Source organism: Cetorhinus maximus, unplaced genomic scaffold, assembly GCF_964194155.1.
Source record: "Cetorhinus maximus unplaced genomic scaffold, sCetMax3.hap1.1 HAP1_SCAFFOLD_372, whole genome shotgun sequence".
In the NCBI taxonomy this organism is placed as follows: domain Eukaryota; kingdom Metazoa; phylum Chordata; class Chondrichthyes; order Lamniformes; family Cetorhinidae; genus Cetorhinus; species Cetorhinus maximus.
In genome coordinates, this window is record NW_027596318.1 from 174,796 (window position 1) to 194,142 (window position 19,347).

The window sequence follows — 19,347 nt, forward strand, 5'->3', positions numbered from 1 at the left end:
GAGTAAAGCTCCCTCTACACTGTCCCCATCAAACACTCCCACGGCAGGTACAGCACGGGGTTAGATACAGAGTAAAGCTCCCTCTACACTGTCCCCATCAAACTCTGCCAGGACAGGTACCGCACGGGGTTAGATACAGAGTAAAGCTCCCTTTACACAGCCCCATCAAACACTCCCAGGACAGGTACAGCACATGGTTAGATACAGAATAAAGCTCCCTCTACACTGTCCTCATCAAATACTCCCAGGACAGGTACAGCACGGGATTAAGTACAGAGTAAAGCTCCCTCGACACTGTCCCCATCAAACACTCCTGAGACAGGTACAGCACAGTGTTAGGTACAGAGAAAAGCTGCCTCTACAATGTCCCTCTGAAACACTCTCTGAACAGGTGCAGCATGGTGGTAGATACAGATTAAAGCTCCGTCTACGCTCTCCCCATCAAACACTCCAAGGACATAAACAGCACGGTGATAGATACAGATCAAAGCTCCCTCTACAGTGTCCCCGTCCTCTACACTGTCCCCATTAAACACTCCTGGGACAAGTGCAGCACGGAGTTAGATACAGAGTAAAGCTCCCTCTACACTGTCCCCATCAAACACTCACAGGGCAGGTACAGCACAGATTAGATACAGAGTAAAGCTCCCTCTACACTCTCCCCATCAAACACTCCCAGGACAGGTACAGCACGGGGTTAGATACAGAGTAAAGCTCCCTCTACACTGTCCCCATCAAACACTCCCAGGACAGGTACAGCACGGGGTTAGATACAGAGTAAAGCTCCCTCTACAATGTCCCCATCAAACACTCCCAGGACAGGTACAGCACGGGGTTAGATACAGAGTAAAGCTCCCTCTACACTGTACCCATCAAACATTCCCTGGACAGGTACAGCACGGGGTTAGATACAGAGTAAAGCTCCCTCTACACTGTCCCCATCAAACACTCCCAGGACAGGTATAGTACGAGGCTAGATACAGAGTAAAGCTCCCTCTACACTCTCCCCATCAAAGTCTCCCAGCACAGGTACAGCACGGGGTTTATTACAGAGTAAAGCTCCTCTACACTGGCCACATCAAACACTCTCAGGACAGTTATAGCACGGGGTTTGATAAAGAGTTAATCTCCCTCTACACTGTCCTCATTAAACACCCCCAGGGCTGGTACAGCACGGGGTTAGATACAGAGTAAAGCTCCCTCTACACTGTCCCCATCAAACACTCCCAGGACAGGTGCAGCACGGAGTTAGATACAGAGTAAAGCTCCCTCTACACTGTCCCCATCAAACACTCCCAGGACAGGTACAGCACGGGGTTAGATACACAGTATAGCTCCCTCTACGCTGTCCCCATCAAACACTCCCAGGGCAGTTACAGCACGGTATTAGATACAGACAAACGCTCCATCTACAATGTCCCTATGAAACATTCCCAGGACAGGTACAGCACGGGGTTAGATACAGAGTTAAGCTCCCTCTACACTGTCCCCATCAAACACTACCAGGACAGGTACAACACGGGGTTAGATACAGAGTAAAGCTCCCTCTACACTGTCCCCATCAAACACTCCCAGGACAGGTACAACACGGGGTTAGATACAGTGTAACGCTCCCTCTACACCGTCCCCATCAAACACTCCCAGGACAGGTACAGCCCGGGGTTAGATACAGAGTAAAGCTCCCTCTACACTGTCCCCATCAAACACTCCCAGGACAGGTACAGCACAGGGTTAGATACAGAGTAAAGCTCCCTCTACACTGTCCCCATCAAACACTCCCAGGACAGGTACAGCACGGGGTTACATACAGAGGAAAGCTCCCTCTACACTGTCCTCATCAAACACTCCCAGGACAGGTATAGCACGGGGTTAGATACAGAGTTAAACTGCCTCTACACTGTCCCCATCAAACACTTCCAGGACAGGTACAGCACAGGGTTAGATACAGAGTAAAGCTCCCTCTACACTGACCCCATCAAACTCTCCCAGGACAGGTACAGCACGGGGTTTATTACAGAGTAAAGCTCCTCTACACTGGCCACATCAAACGCTCTCAGGACAGTTCTCGCACGGGGTTTGATAAAGAGTTAATCTCCCTCTACACTGTCCTCATTAAACACCCCCAGGGCTGGTACAGCACGGGGTTAGATACAGAGTAAAGCTCCCTCTACACTGTCCCCATCAAACACTCCCAGGACAGGTGCAGCACGGGATTAGATACAGAGTAAAGCTCCCTCTACACTGTCCCCATCAAACACTCCCAGGACAGGCACAGCACGGGATTAGATACAGAGTAAAGCTCCCTCTACACTGTCCCCATCAAACACTCCCAGGACAGGTACAGCACGGGGTTAGATACAGAGTAAAGCTCCCTCTACACTGTCCCCATCAAACACTCCCACGGCAGGTACAGCACGGGGTTAGATACAGAGTAAAGCTCCCTCTACACTGTCCCCATCAAACTCTGCCAGGACAGGTACCGCACATGGTTAGATACAGAATAAAGCTCCCTCTACACTGTCCCCATCAAACACTCCCAGGACAGGTGCAGCACATGTTTAGATACAGAATAAAGCTCCCTCTACACTGTCCTCATCAAATACTCCCAGGACAGGTACAGCACGGGATTAAGTACAGAGTGAAGCTCCCTCGACACTGTCCCCATCAAACACTCCTGAGACAGGTACAGCACGGTGTTAGGTACAGAGAAAAGCTGCCTCTACAATGTCCCTCTGAAACACTCTCTGAACAGGTGCAGCATGGTGGTAGATACAGATTAAAGCTCCGTCTACGCTCTCCCCATCAAACACTCCAAGGACATAAACAGCACGGTGATAGATACAGATCAAAGCTCCCTCTACACTGTCCCCGTCCTCTACACTGTCCCCATCAAACACACCTGGGACATGTACAGCACGGAGTTAGATACAGAGTAAAGCTCCCTCTACACTGTCCCCATCAAACACTCCCAGGACAGGTACAGCACGGGGTTAGATACAGAGTAAAGCTCCCTCTACACTGTCCCCATCAAACACTCCCAGGACAGTTACAGCACAGATTAGATACAGAGTAAAGCTCCCTCTACAATCTCCCCATCAAACACTCCCAGGACAGGTACAGCACGGGGTTAGATACAGAGTAAAGCTCCCTCTACACTGTCCCCATCAAACACTCCCAGGACAGTTACAGCACAGATTAGATACAGAGTAAAGCTCCCTCTACACTCTCCCCATCAAACACTCCCAGGACAGGTACAGCACAGGGTTAGATACAGAGTAAATCTCCCTCTATACTGTGCCCATCAAACACTCCCAGGACAGGTACAGCACGTGGTTAGATACAGGGTCAAGAACCCACTACACTGTCCCAATCAAACACTCCCAGGGCAGGCAGACCACAGGGTTAGATACAGAGTAAAGCTCCCTCTACACTGTCCCCATCAAATACTCCCAGGACAGGTACAACACGGGGTTAGATACAGAGTAAAGCTCCCTCTACACTGTCCCCATCAAACACTCCCAGGAAGGATACAGCACGTGGTGAGATACAGTGTAACGCTCCCTCTGCACTGTCCCCATCAAACACTCCCAGGACAGGTACAGCTCGGGGTTTGATACAGAGTAAAGCTCCCTCTACACTGTCCCCATCAAACACTCCCAGGACAGGTACAGCACGGGGTTAGATACAGAGTAAAGCTCCCTCTACACCGTCTCCATCAAACACTCCCAGGACCGGTACAGCACGGGGTTAGATACAGACTAAAGCTCCCTCTACACTGTCCCCATCAAACACTCCCAGGACAGGAACAGCATGGGGTTAGGTACACAGTAAAGCCCCCTCTATACTGTCCCCATCAAACACTCCCAGGACAACTACAGCACGGGGTTAGATACAGAGTAAAGCTCCCTCTACACTGTCACCATCAAACACTCTCAGGACAGCACAGCACGGGGTTAGTAACAGAGTAAAGCTCCCTCTACACTGTCCCCATCAAACACTCCCAGGACAGGTACAGCACAGGGTTAGATACAGAGTAAAGCTCCCTCTAAACTTTCCTCATCAACCACCCTCAGGGCAGGTACAGCACGGGGTTAGATGCAGAGTAAAGCTCCCTCTAAACTTTCCTCATCAAACACCCTCAGGGCAGGTACAGCACGGGGTTATATACAGAGTAAAAATCCCTCTACACCGTCCCTATCAAACACTCCCAGGACAGGTACAGCACGGGCTTAGATACAGAGTAAAGCTCCCTCTACAATGTCCCTATCAAACAATCCCTGGACAGGTATATCACGGGGTTAGAAAAAGAATAAATCTCCCTGTACGCTGTCCACATCAAACACTCCCAAGACAGGCACAGCATGGGGTTAGACAGAGAGTAAATTCCCCTTTACACTGACCACATCAAACACACCCAAGACAGGTTAAGCAAGGGATTAGATACAGAGTAAAGCTCCTTCTACACTGCACCCATCAAACACTCCCAGGACAGGTACAGCACGGGGTTAGATACAGAGTAAAGCTCCCTCTACACTGACCCCATCCAACTCTCCCAGGACAGGTAGAGCACGGGGTTTATTACAGAGTAAAGCTCCTCTACACTGGCCACATCAAACGCTCTCAGGACAGTTCTCGCACGGGGTTTGATAAAGAGTTAATCTCCCTCTACACTGTCCTCATTAAACACCCCCAGGACAGGTACAACACGGGGTTAGATACCGAGTAAAGCTCCCTCTACACTGTCCCCATCAAACACTCCCACGGCAGGTACAGCACGGGGTTAGATACAGAGTAAAGCTCCCTCTACACTGACCCCATCAAACACTCCCAGGACAGGTACAGCACGGGGTTAGATACAGAGTAAAGCTCCCTCTACACTGTCCCCATTAAACACTCCCAGGACAGGTACAGCACGGGGTTAGATACAGAGTAAAGCTCCCTCTACACTGTCCCCATCAAACACTCCCAGGACAGGTACAGCACGGGGTTAGATACAGAGTTAAGCTCCCTCTACACTGTCCCCATTAAACACTCCCAGGACAGGTACAGCACGGGGTTAGATACAGAGTAAAGCTCCCTCTACACAGTCACCATCAAACACTCCCAGGACAACTACAGCATGGGGTTAGATACAGAGTTAAGATCCCTCTACACTGTCCCCATCAAACACTCCCAGGACAGGTACAGCACGGGGTTAGATACAGAGTAAAGTTCCATCTACACTGTCCCCATCAAAGTCTCCCACCACAGGTATAGCATGGGGTTAGATACAGAGTTAAGCTCTGTCTACACTGTCACCATCAAACACTCTCAGGACAGGCACAGCACTGGGTTAGATACAGAGTAAAGCTCCCTCTACCCTGTCGCCATCAAACACTCCCAGGACAGCTACAGCACAGGGTTAGATACAGAGAAATGCTCTTTCTACACTGTCCTAACCAAACACTCCCAGGACAGGCACAGCACAGGGTTAGATACAGAGTAAAGCTCCCTCTACACTGTCCCCATCAAACACTACCAGGACAGGTACAGCACGGGGCTACATACAGAGGAAAGCTCCCTCTACACTGTCCTCATCAAACACTCCCAGGACAGGTATAGCACGGGGTTAGATACAGAGTTAAACTGCCTCTACACTGTCCCCATCAAACACTTCCAGGACAGGTACAGCACAGGGTTAGATACAGAGTAAAGCTCCCTCTACACTGACCCCATCAAACTCTCCCAGGACAGGTACAGCACGGGGTTTATTACAGAGTAAAGCTCCTCTACACTGGCCACATCAAACGCTCTCAGGACAGTTCTCGCACGGGGTTTGATAAAGAGTTAATCTCCCTCTACACTGTCCTCATTAAACACCCCCAGGGCTGGTACAGCACGGGGTTAGATACAGAGTAAAGCTCCCTCTACACTGTCCCCATCAAACACTCCCAGGGCTGGTACAGCACGGGGTTAGATACAGAGTAAAGCTCCCTCTACACTGTCCCCATCAAACACTCCCAGGACAGGTACAGCACGGGGTTAGATACAGAGTAAAGCTCCCTCTACACTGTCCCCATCAAACACTCCCAGGACAGGTACAACACGGGGTGAGATACCGAGTAAAGCTCCCTCTACACTGTCCCCATCAAACACTCCCACGGCAGGTACAGCACGGGGTTAGATACAGAGTAAAGCTCCCTCTACACTGTCCCCATCAAACACTCCCAGGACAGGTACAGCACGGGGTTAGATACAGAGTAAAGCTCCCTCTACACTGTCCCCATCAAACACTCCCAGGACAGTTACAGCACAGATTAGATACAGAGTAAAGCTCCCTCTACACTCTCCCCATCAAACACTCCCAGGACAGGTACAGCACGGGGTTAGATACAGAGTAAATCTCCCTCTACACTGTCCCCATCAAACACTCCCAGGACAGGTACAGCACGGGGTTAGATACAGAGTAAAGCTCCCTCTACACTGTCCCCATCAAACACTCCCAGGACAGTTACAGCACAGATTAGATACAGAGTAAATCTCCCTCTACACTCTCCCCATCAAACACTCCCAGGGCAGGTAGAGCACCGTGTTAGATACTGAGTAAAGCTCCCTCTACACTGTCCCCATCAAACACTCCTGGGACAGGAACATCACTGTGTTAGATACAGAGTAAAGCTCCCTCTACACTGTACCCATCAAACACTCCCCGGACAGGTACAGCACGGGGTTACATACAGAGTAAAGCTCCCTCTACACTGTCCCCATCAAACACTCCCTGGACAGGTACAACACGGGGTTACATACAGAGTAAAGCTCCCTCTACACTGTCCCCATCAAACACTCCCAGGACAGGTATAGTACGAGGCTAGATACAGAGTAAATCTCCCTCTACACTGTGAAGCCTGTTGATGCTGGAAAATTTAACAGAAGGACTATTGTGTATTGATGGACGGCAGGAAATTCAGTCAAGTCCAAATTTAAACTGGCCTCTACCAGAAAAATGCTGATGGCCGTTTCTCGGGCTATGAGCTCACAGTCTCTGCTGACTGTTGGTTTACTGGAGTTTCTGGAAATGATCGGAGCCAAGCCATTGGTGTGGGAAGCAACATCCTGGATTGGGATCAAAGGGTACCACAAGGCGGGAAAAGCTGCTGAGTATTTCATGTGCCAGTTTGTGTGTGTGTGTGCGGGCAAGGGAGATGCTCTGTGAGTCAGCATCATCAGTTAGTGAGCGACAGTGGGAGGGAGTTGGATTAACATCAATACAGATACAGTCAGTAACACAGGGCGCTGGGGGAGAGGGGTTACTGAGTGACAGTGTGAGGGAGCTGGATTAACATCAGTACAGATACAGTCAGTAACACAGGGCGCTGGGGGAGAGGGGTTACTGAGTGACAGTGGGAGGGAGCTGGATTAACGTCAGTAGAGATACAGTCAGTAACACAGGCCGCTGGGGGAGCGGGGTTACTGAGTGACAGTATGAGGGAGCTGGATTAACATCACTACAGGCACAGTCAGTAACACAGGGCGCTGGAAGAAAGGAGTTAGACTGTTAGGACACAGCAGGTCGTATTTGAGAGGCTGGGCAAATCCACAAGGGTAAGATTGCCGCCCTATCATAATGCCCGTGCAATTTGTATTTATTACAAAACGGCTTGTATACTGGCGTCAGGAGCGGTGAGTTCATTACTACCTTTACCGATTTTAAAGATTAATTTAAAACATTTCTTTTAAATTCATTTATGGGATGTGGGCTTCACTGGCCGGGCCCAGCATTTATTGCCCATCCCTAATTGCCCTTGAGAAGGTGGTGGTGAGCTGCCTTCTTGAACCGCTGCAGTCCATGTGGTATAGGTACACCCTCAACGACAGTGATTGAAGGCGATATATTTCCAAGTCAGGATGGTGAGTGACTTGGAGGGGAACTTCCAGGTGGTGGGCGTTCCCCATGTGTCTGCTGCCCTTGTCCTTCTAGATGGTAGCAGACATGGATTTGGAAGGTGACGTCAAATGAGCCTTGGTGAATTCCTGCAGCACATCTTGTAACCAAACTTAAACGCACACGGGATTAGAGTTACATTGCGACAACCGTTCCCCAAATGTTTACTTAACCGGACTCCCAACTACACACCCCCTTTAAGGCAACAGTCCAAATAGGTTCAAAATTTATCAAGTCATCCAGCGATCTTGCCACAAGCACCCACTGGACAATGGACTTCCAAAAAGCTTTTAAACACAACTTTGGTTATTGCAACGGAAACCTTCTTCAGGGAGGCTAGTGGTTTTTCTCACCAGTCTGTTTCACATGGTGCACCTTTCCAGATCTCACACACTCGCCCTCACGCAGCCCTCCATCCTTCCCGAAATATATTTCCCACTTTTTGATCTGCAAATCCCATTGTCTTTAGAAGTTCCTTTCCCCAGGATATAACAATCTTGCATGTTATCATTATGGACGGTATTTTCGGGAAAAATCAACCTCATCGTTTTCCCTTATTTATCTGGTCAATTGCAAAAATTTTATCACGTCCCTTTGACAATCAAACCCCTTTCCCACTTATCTAAAAATGCGCATTTCATTCACACCCCATCTGCTGAGACCTCACCCTCGCTTTGCAAATGCAATGTTGGCATTTATTTCGAGAGGACTAGAACATAAAAGCAGGGATGTGCTGCTGAGGCTTTATAAGGCTCTTGGTCAGACCACATTTCGAATATTGTGAGCAATTTTGGGCCCCGTATCTCAGGAAGGATGGAGAGGGTCCAGAGGAGGTTCACGAGAACGATCCCAGGAATGAAAGGCTTAACATATGAGGAACGTTTGAGGACTCTGGGTCTATACTCGATGGAGTTTAGAAGGATGAGTGGGGGGGATCTGATTGAAACTTACAGAATACTGAAAGGCCTGGATAGAGTGGACGTGGGGAAGGTGTTTGCATTAGTAGGAGAGACTAGGACCCGAGGGCACAGCCTCAGAGTAAAGGGAAGACCTTTTAGAACAGAGATGAGGAGAAACTTCTTTAGCCAGAGAGTGGTGAATCGATGGAATTCATTGCCACAGAAGGCTGTGGAGGCAGGTCATTGAGTGTATTTAAGACCGAGATAGATAGGTTCTTGATTGGTAAGGGGGATCAAAGGTGACGGGGAGAAGGCGGGAGAATGGGGTTGAAAAACTTATCAGCCACGATTGAATGGCGGAGCAGACTCGATGGGCCGAATGGTCTAATTTCTGCTCCTTTGTCTTATGGTCTGATGGTCTTTCCTCATCTCCATTTCAAATGCCTGTTTTACGCCCAACTCCTTTGATATTTTAAACCTTGCAGTCTAATCCTCTCTCGTTGAATTAACCCACACACAACCATTCACACACGCTAACATAAACTTTCTTTAAAGTGTCCCGCAGTAATATTAGGAAAAATATGATAGTTCCTTGGAACCCCCATAATTTTAAATGACGGTTTTATTGTTCTGAACCCATTTCGCATTATCTCCTATACTTATCTATATACACAAAGCTGTTACACAGACAGGCATTAGCACGACAATATATGCAAAGCCTTTGTATCGATAGAGGTCGTTTCAATCGAGCGTCCATATTTTAAATGTCCGATTTCCTTTGAACTTTTAAACTCTTGAAAATGCATCTGCAGTTAAACTTTCTGGTCCAGCCACATGTACGATCTGTAAATTAAACAACTGCAGCAATAAATTCCATCTGAACATTGTCGCACTTTGGTCTGGAAATCTGCCCATAAATTTTAAAGGATCGCAGGCTGTCTAAACAATTGTTTCTGAAAAATTGCTTGTGTCATAAACCTCAAAAATGCTGCAATGCTAACACCAGACTTGGAGTCTCTCTCTTTCGAGGGCTGAGCATCTTTCCTGATGTACATTCAGCTTCCGTGAAAAAAATATCCTACACCAGCTTTTCAATTCCTGTCCTCATCTTCTTGTGCCAAAACACAAGCGCCAATAGCCAAATCGCTTGCATCAATTCCCAACTCAAAATGGCTTGGCATAACTGGGCGCTGCCAAAACTGGTGTAGGATTCAACGCGGGTTTTTAAACTGTCAAGTGCATTCTGACACTCCTGTGCCCGTTGAAATTTATTATTCTCTTATAGTAGTTCAGTCAGTGGAGCTGCTAAAATTTGGTACAAACTTCCAGTCAAATCCACTCATGCCCAGAAATCTCAAAACTACCAGCTTTTGCTGTGGGCGTTGAAAGTTCACGATGTCTTGATATGTCACTGGCGCTTTCGCAAATTCGGCTTTGTGTCCCATCTGGGTTGCGATACCCTCGCAGTAGTTGAACTCCAGTCACTGCAGCTCGACTCTACAATGTCGTCCTGCAGCATGAATTCGATTTCTTTCGGCACTTGAGCGAATCTTACTGGGTTTAATCCACGAGGACGTTGCCTTATTGAAACTGAAACTCCCGCATCTACATCGTGTGCAGCTAAATTTAATTTCCCCGGTGTATTCCCACAAATAGCTTTGTGTGACTGCAATAGCTTTTCTCAATCGCTTTGACTCCAGTCTGGAAGGTAACTCAATATTACATTTAAATTTTCACGCGCCCCCCTCATTATCCAATTTTATTAGAGGAAAATCAATTTCAAAATCCTTCTTACTCTTCATTTGCCACTACTAATACCTCCTTTTGGTTACCTTCCCTGTCAAAGTACTTTTTAAGCATATTTGTATGACACACCTTCTATTTCTTTCTTCTATCTGGAGTATTTATTAAATCATTTGCTTCACTTGGTCTCTTTTGAATCCTGTAAGGCCCATTCGGCCTTACCTTTAATGGTTCACCTGACATGGTGCCCATTTAATGGTTCTCCAGCAACAAAACTATGAACTTTTGCCCACTTCTCTGTTTTCACCTTCATCACCTGCTGTGAAATCTTTAAACGTCCCTTAGCTACCTCACATGTTCTGTTCAATCTTTCTCTGAATTTTGTTAAATAATTCAGGAGAGTCATTTCCGTATTCTGACCCATTCATTTCTCCTGAATCAATTTAAGTGGTCCCCTTACCTCATGACCATAAACCCTAATTCAAAAGGACTAAACCCAGTTGATGCATTAGGAGCGTCCTCAATAGCAAATAACCTGAATGAAATTCCCCTATCCCATTCCAGTGGATAGTCTCGACTATAAGCCCTCATCGTGTTTTTTTTTAAGTATGAGGCCATCTCTCTAAAACACTCTGTTCCTCGGGATGATAAGCTGTTGACTTAAACGGTTTTATCCCCCAGGTGGTGATGCTGGCTGTAGTCGAGCAGCCTGCGGAGGCGCATTCGACAGAGGCGTTACAGAGAGAGCATCCTGGATCGCTTCCAGGTTGTGTAGTGACGAGATCGCAAACTCACGGGTTGAAACAGGAGGAGGGGGGAATCTAAAAGACAGGAGAAAGGCAATCAATTAGCTGAATCTGTCTCCGAAAAGATCGTGCACGACGAGGAGATTGAAGAGAATGAGGCGGAAGTGTTTAGCTCAGTCGAATTGGAAGAGTTACAGCAGAAGGATTCATGAGCAAAGAAGTTATGTCAGAGAGCTTATTCAGAAACAGAGGCAGAATGTATCCCTTAAAGGTAATGCGTTGGTGAGGAATTGGAGACCGTCTCATATTCCGGCAGTACATCAGATAATTATACCATTTGGATACGGAAATGACAGTAGCTCATGAGATTCCAATAACTGGACATTGAGGAATTAGGAAAACTCAGGCGAAAGTACAAGAACATTTCTATTGGCCAGGACTGCATAAAGATGTAAAGTCAAGTTCTGCGGAACATGTCGCACATGTCAGGTGACAGGTAAACCTCAAGCAGTGATTAAACTGGCACCTTTAATTCCGATTCAAGCATTTGAGGAACCTTTTACAAGGGTCCTGACTGATTGTCTAGGGCCTCTCTCTAAGCCCAAAAGTGGAAACCAATACTTGCTGATAATAAGGGATGTGTCTACTAGGTTTCCAGAAGCGATCCCTTTGCAAAATATCACAGCAAAGAGAACCGTAGAGGAGTTGACCTAATTTTTTAACAAGATATGGGCTACCAAAAGAAATACAGTCGGACCGGGGTTTGAATTTCATGTGACTCAGCTATATCATCACCTAAGATAAATTGAACCCCTGCGATGGGCAATTTTTCCTCCACTCCAACAATCACCTCACCTGTTTTCAACTTACCTTTTAACCTTACCTTCTGCAATAGAATGGATTTAGCATCTCCGTGAATTCCACCTATCACCACTCCTTCCTGCAATGTTCCCTCTGGACAACAAATCTCACTACCCCGTAACATTAAAGGCCGTATCCCTTAACATTTTAATCTCTTTGCCTGCTCCCACCCTGTACACGTGGACAGACTTCCCCTTCACACACATAATCTGCAGTATAACGTGGATAAGTGTGAAGGTATCCACTTTGGTAGGAAAAACAGTATGGCAGAGTGTCATTTCAATGGCGATAGATTGGGAAGTGTTGACGTACAAAGGGATCTGGGTGTCCATGTACACCAGTCACTGAAAGCAAGCCATACAGGCACAGCAGGCAGTTAAGAAGGCAAATGGTATGTTGGCCTTCATTGCGAGAGGGGGAGGTGTCAGCTGTGGCTCAGTTCATAGCACCCTCGCCTTTGAATCAGAGGGTTGTGGGTTCATGTCCCACTCCCGGAAACCAAGAACTGTGATTGTACTCAAAAGAGTTGCAATCTGTGACTGTTGATAACTCAAAAGAGTTTCATTGCGAGAGGACTTGAGTACAGGAGCAGGGGTATCTTACTGCAGCTGTACAGGGCCTTGGTGAGACCACACCTGGAGTATTGCGTGCAGTTTTGGTCTCCTTACCTAAGGAAGGATATACTTGCCATAGAGGGAGTGCAGCGAAGGTTGACCAGACTGATTCCTGGGATGGCAGGACTGTCGTATGAGGAGAGATTGGGCCCAACTAGGCCCTGTATTCACTGGAGTTTAGAAGAATGAGAGGGGGATCTGATTGAAATGTCTAAAATTCTGACAGGGACGGACAGACTGGATACAGGGATGATGTTCCCTCTAGCTGTGGGGGGGGTGGAGGGTGGTCTAGAACAAGGGGTCACAATCTCAAGATTGCGTGCAATTCTGGTCGCCACATGACCAGAAGGATATGGAGGCGTTGGAGAGGGTGCAGAGGAGGTTTACCAGGATGCTGCCTGGTCTGGAGGTTATTGTCTCTGAGGAGAGGTTGGAGAAACTCGGATTGTTCTCACTAGAGCGACGGAGATTGAGGGGCGACTTGATAGAAGTTTACAAAATGATGAGTGGCACGGACAGAGTGGATAGTCAGAAGCTTTTTCCCAGGGTGGAAGAGTCAATTACTAGGGGGACATAGATTTAAGGTGAGAGGAGAAAACTATAGAGGAGATGTGCGGGTCAAGATTTTTACGCAGAGGGTAGTGAGTGTCTGGAATTCGCTGCCAGAGGAGGTGGTGGAAGCAGGTACGATAGTGGTGTTTAAGAGGCAGCTTGACAAATACATGAATAGGATGGGAATAGAGGGATAGGGACCCCGGAAGTGCAAAATGTTTTAGTTGGACGGGCGATACGATCGGCGCAGGCTTGGAGGGCCGAAGGGCCTGTTCCTGTGCTGCACTTTTCTTTGTTCTTTATATGAGGTAGGCCATTCAGGACTGAGATGAGGTTATTAGCTATGAGGAGAGGTTGGAGAAACTCGGATTGTTCTCACTAGAGCGACGGAGATTGAGGGGGCGACTTGATAGAAGTTTATAAAATGATGAGTGGCATGGACAGAGTAGATACTCAGAGGGTGGTGAACCTGTGGAATTCTCTCCCACAGGAGGGCTGGTCATTGAATATATTTAAGAAGGGGCTGCTTTAAGTGGGAGGTGATGGCGTAGCGGTATTGTCACTGGGCTAGTAACCTAGAGGCCCAGGGTAATGCTCCAGGGACCCAGGTTGAAATGGATTAATGGTGGAATAAAAACCTGGAATTAAAAAGTCTAATGATGAAATCATTGTCGACTGTAAAAAAAAAAACCATCTGGTCCACTAATGCCCTTTAGGGAAGGAAATCTCCTGGTCTGGCCTACATGTGACTCCAGACCCACAGCAATGTGGTTGGACCCTTAACAAGGGCAATAAATACTGACCTCGCCATGCCCACATCCAATGAATAAGGGAGGTGTCCGCTGTGGCTCAGTTCATAGCACCCTCGCCTTTGAATCAGAGGGTTGTGGGTTCGTGTCCCACTCCTGGAAACCAAGAGCTGTGATTGTACTCGAAAGAGTTGCAATCTGTGACTGTTGATAACTCGAAAGAGTTTCCAATGAATAATAAAAGGAAACAGATAGATTTCTAGACTCATAAAAGGGTATGGTGGGAGTATTGTGTTGAGATAGAGGATAGGCCATGAGTATATTGAATGTGGAGCAGACCTAGTCCTGCTTTTTTTTTTTAACCTACCACTGATTCTTTCTGCTCCAGTTGTACACCAGCCACTGGTTTTTATTGCCCCTGGATCTCAGAACCCACAGGAGTCTTATTTCCAGAACTTATGTGTGTTCCAACTACTACATGAATCGCTGAAAGTTAGTGTGCAGGTACAGCAGGTAATAAGGAAGGCAAATTATGGCATTTATTGCTAATGGAATAGAGAATATAAATAGGGAAGTGTTGTTGCAACTGTACAAGGCATTGGTGAGACCGCACCGGGAGTACTGTGCACAGTTTTGGTCCCCTCGCTTGAGGAAGGATGTAGTTGCACTGGAGGTGGTTCAGAGGAGGTTCACTCGATTGATTCCAGAGATGCGGGGCTTGTCTTATGAGGAGAGATTGAGCATTTTAGGCCTATACTCACTAGAGTTTAGAAGGATGAGAGGAGATCTAATTGAGTTATATAAGACGCTAAAGGGGAGAGACAAAGTAGACGTGGAGTGGATGTTTCCCCTTGTGGGGCATTCTAGAATGAGAGGCCATAGCCTTAGGCTAAAGGGTGGTAGATTTAAATCAGAGATGAGGAGGAATTACTTTTCTCAAAGGGTCGTGAATCTGTGGAATTCGCTACCTCAGAGTGCAGTGGATGCCGGGACATTGAATAAATTTGAGGAGGAGATAGGCAGATTTGTAATTAGTAACAGGGTTGAAAGGTTATGGGGGAGAGGGCAGGAACTTGGAGTTGAGGCCAAAATGAGATCAGCCATGATCGTATTGAATGGCGGGGCAGACTCGAGGGGCTGAATTGCCTACTCCTGCTCCTAGTTCTAATGTTGATATGTACAATAGGTTTTCCCTGTAACCTCCAACACATTGACTTCATGTGCCCCACTTTACTAAAGTGAAAATATTTAAGTCTCCGAGGGTCACCTCTACCCTCAGCATCTCCTTTTCACACCTGAAGAGAAACTTCCTGAAATTTTCCGACCGCTCCTTCTCTTCCCCGACTAACCACCTTCCTTTCACCTTCCCACTTTCTATCCTTCACAGGATTAAGAGGGTGAAGCGATGGTCTGGCTGTATTGTCGCTGGACTTGGAGAACAGTGGCAGAAGCGGACAGAGTCAGCATGGATTCACGATAGGGTAATCATGCTTGACAAATCTACTGGAGTTTTTCGAGGATGTAACTAGTAGAGTTGATGAGGGGGGAGCCAGTGGATGTGGTTTATATGGACTTTCAGAAGGCTTTTGACAAAGTCCCACAAAAGAGATTGGCGTGTAAAATTAAAGCGCATGGGATTGGGGGTAGTGTACTGAGATGGATAGAAAACTGGTTGGCAGACAGGAAACAAAGAGTTGGAATAAATGGGTCTTTTTCCAAATGGCAGGCAGTGACTGCTGGGGTACCACAGGGATCGGTGCTGGGACCTCAGTTATTCACAATATATATTAATGATTTAGATGAGGGAACTAAATATATCTCCACATTTGCAGATGACACAAAGCTGGGTGGGAGGGTGAGCTGTGAGGAGGATGCAGAGATGCTTCAGTGTGATTTGGACAAGCTGAGTGAGTGGGCAAATGCATGGCAGATGCAGTACAATGTGGATAAATGTGAGGTCATCCACTTTGGTAGCAAAAACAGGAAGGCAGATTATTATCTGAATGGCTATAAATTGAGAGAGGGGGAAGGTGCAACGAGACCTGGGTGTCCTCGTACACCAGTCGCTGAAGGTAAGCATGCAGGTGCAGCAGGCGGTAAAGAAGGCAAATGGTATGTTGGCCTTCATGACCAGAGGATTCGAGTACAGGAACAGGGATGTCTTGCTGCAATTGTACAGGGCCTTGGTGAGACCACACCTGGAATATTGTGTGCAGTTTTGGTCTCCTTATCTGAGGAAGGATGTTCTTGCTATAGAGGGAGTGCAGCGAAGGTTTACCAGACTGATTCCTGGGATGGCGGGACTGACGTATGAGGAGAGATTGAGTCGGTTAGGATTATATTTGCTGGAGTTCAGGAGAATGAGGGGGGGAGAATCTCTTAGAAACCTATAAAATCCTCACAGGACTAGACAGGGTAGATGCAGGAAGGATGTTCCTGATGGTGGAGGTGTACAGAACCAGGGGTCACAGTCTGAGGATACGGGGTAGACCATTTAGGACTGAGATGAGGAGAAATTTCTTCACCCAGAGAGTGGTGAGCCTGTGGAATTCACTACCACAGAAAGTAGTTGAGGCCAAAACATTGTATGTTTTCAAGAAGGAGTTAGATATAGCTCTTGGGGGTGAAAGGGATCAAAGGGTATGGGGAGAAAGCGGGAGCGGGCTATTGAGTTGGATGATCAGCCATGATCATGATGACTGGCGGAGCAGGCTCGAAGGGCCGAATGGCCTACTCCTGCTCCTAGTTTCTATGTAATCCTCTGTTCCTCCACACGAGTCCTCATTAATGAAGGAACTGAATCTTTAAAATTCTTCCAAAAGAATTACTTCTTTGAGAGCTGCATTCGTTGTCTCTGCCTTTCATGTCTGTATCCACCGGTCAAAATTATTTTGTTTTACTTTCTCAAACTCAATAAGTCCGAGCAGGCTGTTTCTTTATAATTCTTAAATTTCTGCCTGCACACCTCAGGAACCGACTCATGTGTACCTAGAATAGCCATTTTCACTGCCTCATAATCCACCGACACTTCTTCTGACAGCGATGCATAAGCCTCACGAGCTTGACCTACCAACCGAGACTGTAAAAGCAATGTCTGGATTTCTGGTGGCCATTTTGTTTTCTTAGCATTCTCCCCAAAAGAAATAAAGAACGTCTCCACATCCCTTTCATCGGGTCTTGGGTTAAAAGTGGTCGTTTCCACATCAGAGCGCCTTCCTTGGCACTTGAAGTCTCTCTTTTAACTGCCAGCCTTTTAAGCTGATACGCTCTTTCCCATTCCTTCTCTCTTTCCTCCATTTCCCTTTAAAATAACCCGCTCTTTCCTTTTCCTCTAGCCTTTTCGATTCCAATTCTCTTCCTTTAGCCTCTAACTCAAGCTTTTTCATTTGCAACTGTATCCTAGCCAATTCAACTGACTCATCCCCTAGGGAACCTGGTCTCTCTGTCATCCCTTCCAATTTAAAACGCTATGCCAGGACTTCAACTTTCGGCTTTCTTTGCCTCTGCGGCTAATCCTAACTGCAACTTGCCCGCTTATTCCGCTAACCGTGCCTTAGTCACTTTCGGTAAACCAACCAACCATCTCCTCCTCCCAGAAAAGTCTCAGTGATTGTTTAAGCAATTTTTTGCAGGAGACACACTTTAAAATCCCTCAACACCGACTCTTGAGTTCAATGTCCTTCTTGTACTCGTAGCCTTAAAATTCAGCGACGCCAAACCATTCAAGAAACTTCAGCAATCCCGCAAATATCCCACGTTTTGTTATGTCACAGCAGGTGCAATGCTGACCAAATCCACAAGGGTAACTTGGCCACACTGTCACAACAATTTTGCAATTTGTATTTATTACAGTGGGGGGCTTGTGCACTGAAGTCCGAAGTTATGAGCCCACTACCACCTTTAGAGATTTTAAAGATTAAAGCAAAACGTTTATTTGTCTTATTCATTCATGGGATGTGGGCTTCATTGGCTGGGTCAGCGTTTATTGCCCATCCCTAGTTACCCTTAAGGTGGTGGTGAGCTGCCTTCTTGAACTGTTGCAGTCCATGTGGTGTAGGTACACCCACAGCGCTGTTAGGGAGGGAGTTCCAGGATTTTGACCCAGCGACAGTGAAGGAATGGCCCATATAATTCCAAGTCAGGATGGTGTGAGTGGCTTAGAGAGGGAACTTCCAGGTGGTGGGTGTCCCCCATGTGTCTGCTGCCCTTGTCCTTCTAGACGGTAGATGTCGTGGGTTTGGAAGGTGCTGTCGAAGGAGCCTTGGTGAAACGCACCTTTCCAGATCTCTCACACTAGCCCTCACACAGCCCTTCATCCTTCCCGCAATATATTTCCCACTTTTTGATCTGCAAATCCCATTGTCTATAGAAGTTCCTTTCCCCAGGATATAACAATCTTGCACGTTACCATTATGGACAGCATTTTTGTGAAAAATAAACCTCATCGTGTTCCCTTATTTATCTGGCCAGTTGCAAAAATCTTATCTGGTCCCTTTGACAATCAAACCCCTTTCCCACTTATCAAAAAATGCGCATTTCATTCACACCCAGTCTGCTGAGACCTCACCCTAACTTTCCTCATCTCCATTTCAAATGCCTGTTTTACACCCAACTCCTTTGATATTTTAAACCTTGCAGTCTAATCCTCTCTAGTTTAATTAACCCACACACAAAACCATTCACACACACACACTAATATAAGCCTTCTTTAAAAAATGTCCCACAGTAATATTAGGAAAAATATGAATGACAGTGGGAGGGAGCTGGATTAACATCAGTGCAGATACAGTCAGTAACACAGGGCGCTGGGGGAGAGGGGTTACTGAGTGACAATGTTAGGGAGCTGGATTAACATCAGTATAGATACAGTCAGTAACACAGGGCGCTGGGTGAGGGGGGTTACTGAGTGACAGTGTGAGGGAGCTGGATTAACATCAGTATAGATACAGTCAGCAACACGGTGCTGTGGCAGAGGGGTTATTGACTGACAGTGAGAGGGGCAGGATTAACAGTGCAATACTCACTTTGCACCGACACTGTCAGTATGACATTCCTGTGGTACTGAGCCTTCAACAGTGCAGCACTCCCTCAGTACTTTTTTTCTATTGTCACAGGATGCGTGTGTCACTGACTGGACCGGTATTTATTGCCCATCCCCAGTTGCCCCCTTGAGAAGGTGGTGGTGAGCTGCCTTCTTGAACCACTGCACTCCATGTGGTGTAGGTACATCCACAGCGCTGTTAGGGAGGGAGTTCCAGGATT

The 19,347-nt window shown here is 47.1% G+C and overlaps 1 long non-coding RNA gene across 1 annotated transcript in view; it reads right to left on the reverse strand.

Annotated features, from left to right (window-relative positions):
• The window catches only part of LOC144673490 (uncharacterized), a 293,819-nt gene that overhangs the window by 157,609 nt on the left and 116,863 nt on the right, over window positions 1-19,347 (reverse strand). The window lies entirely within an intron of this gene.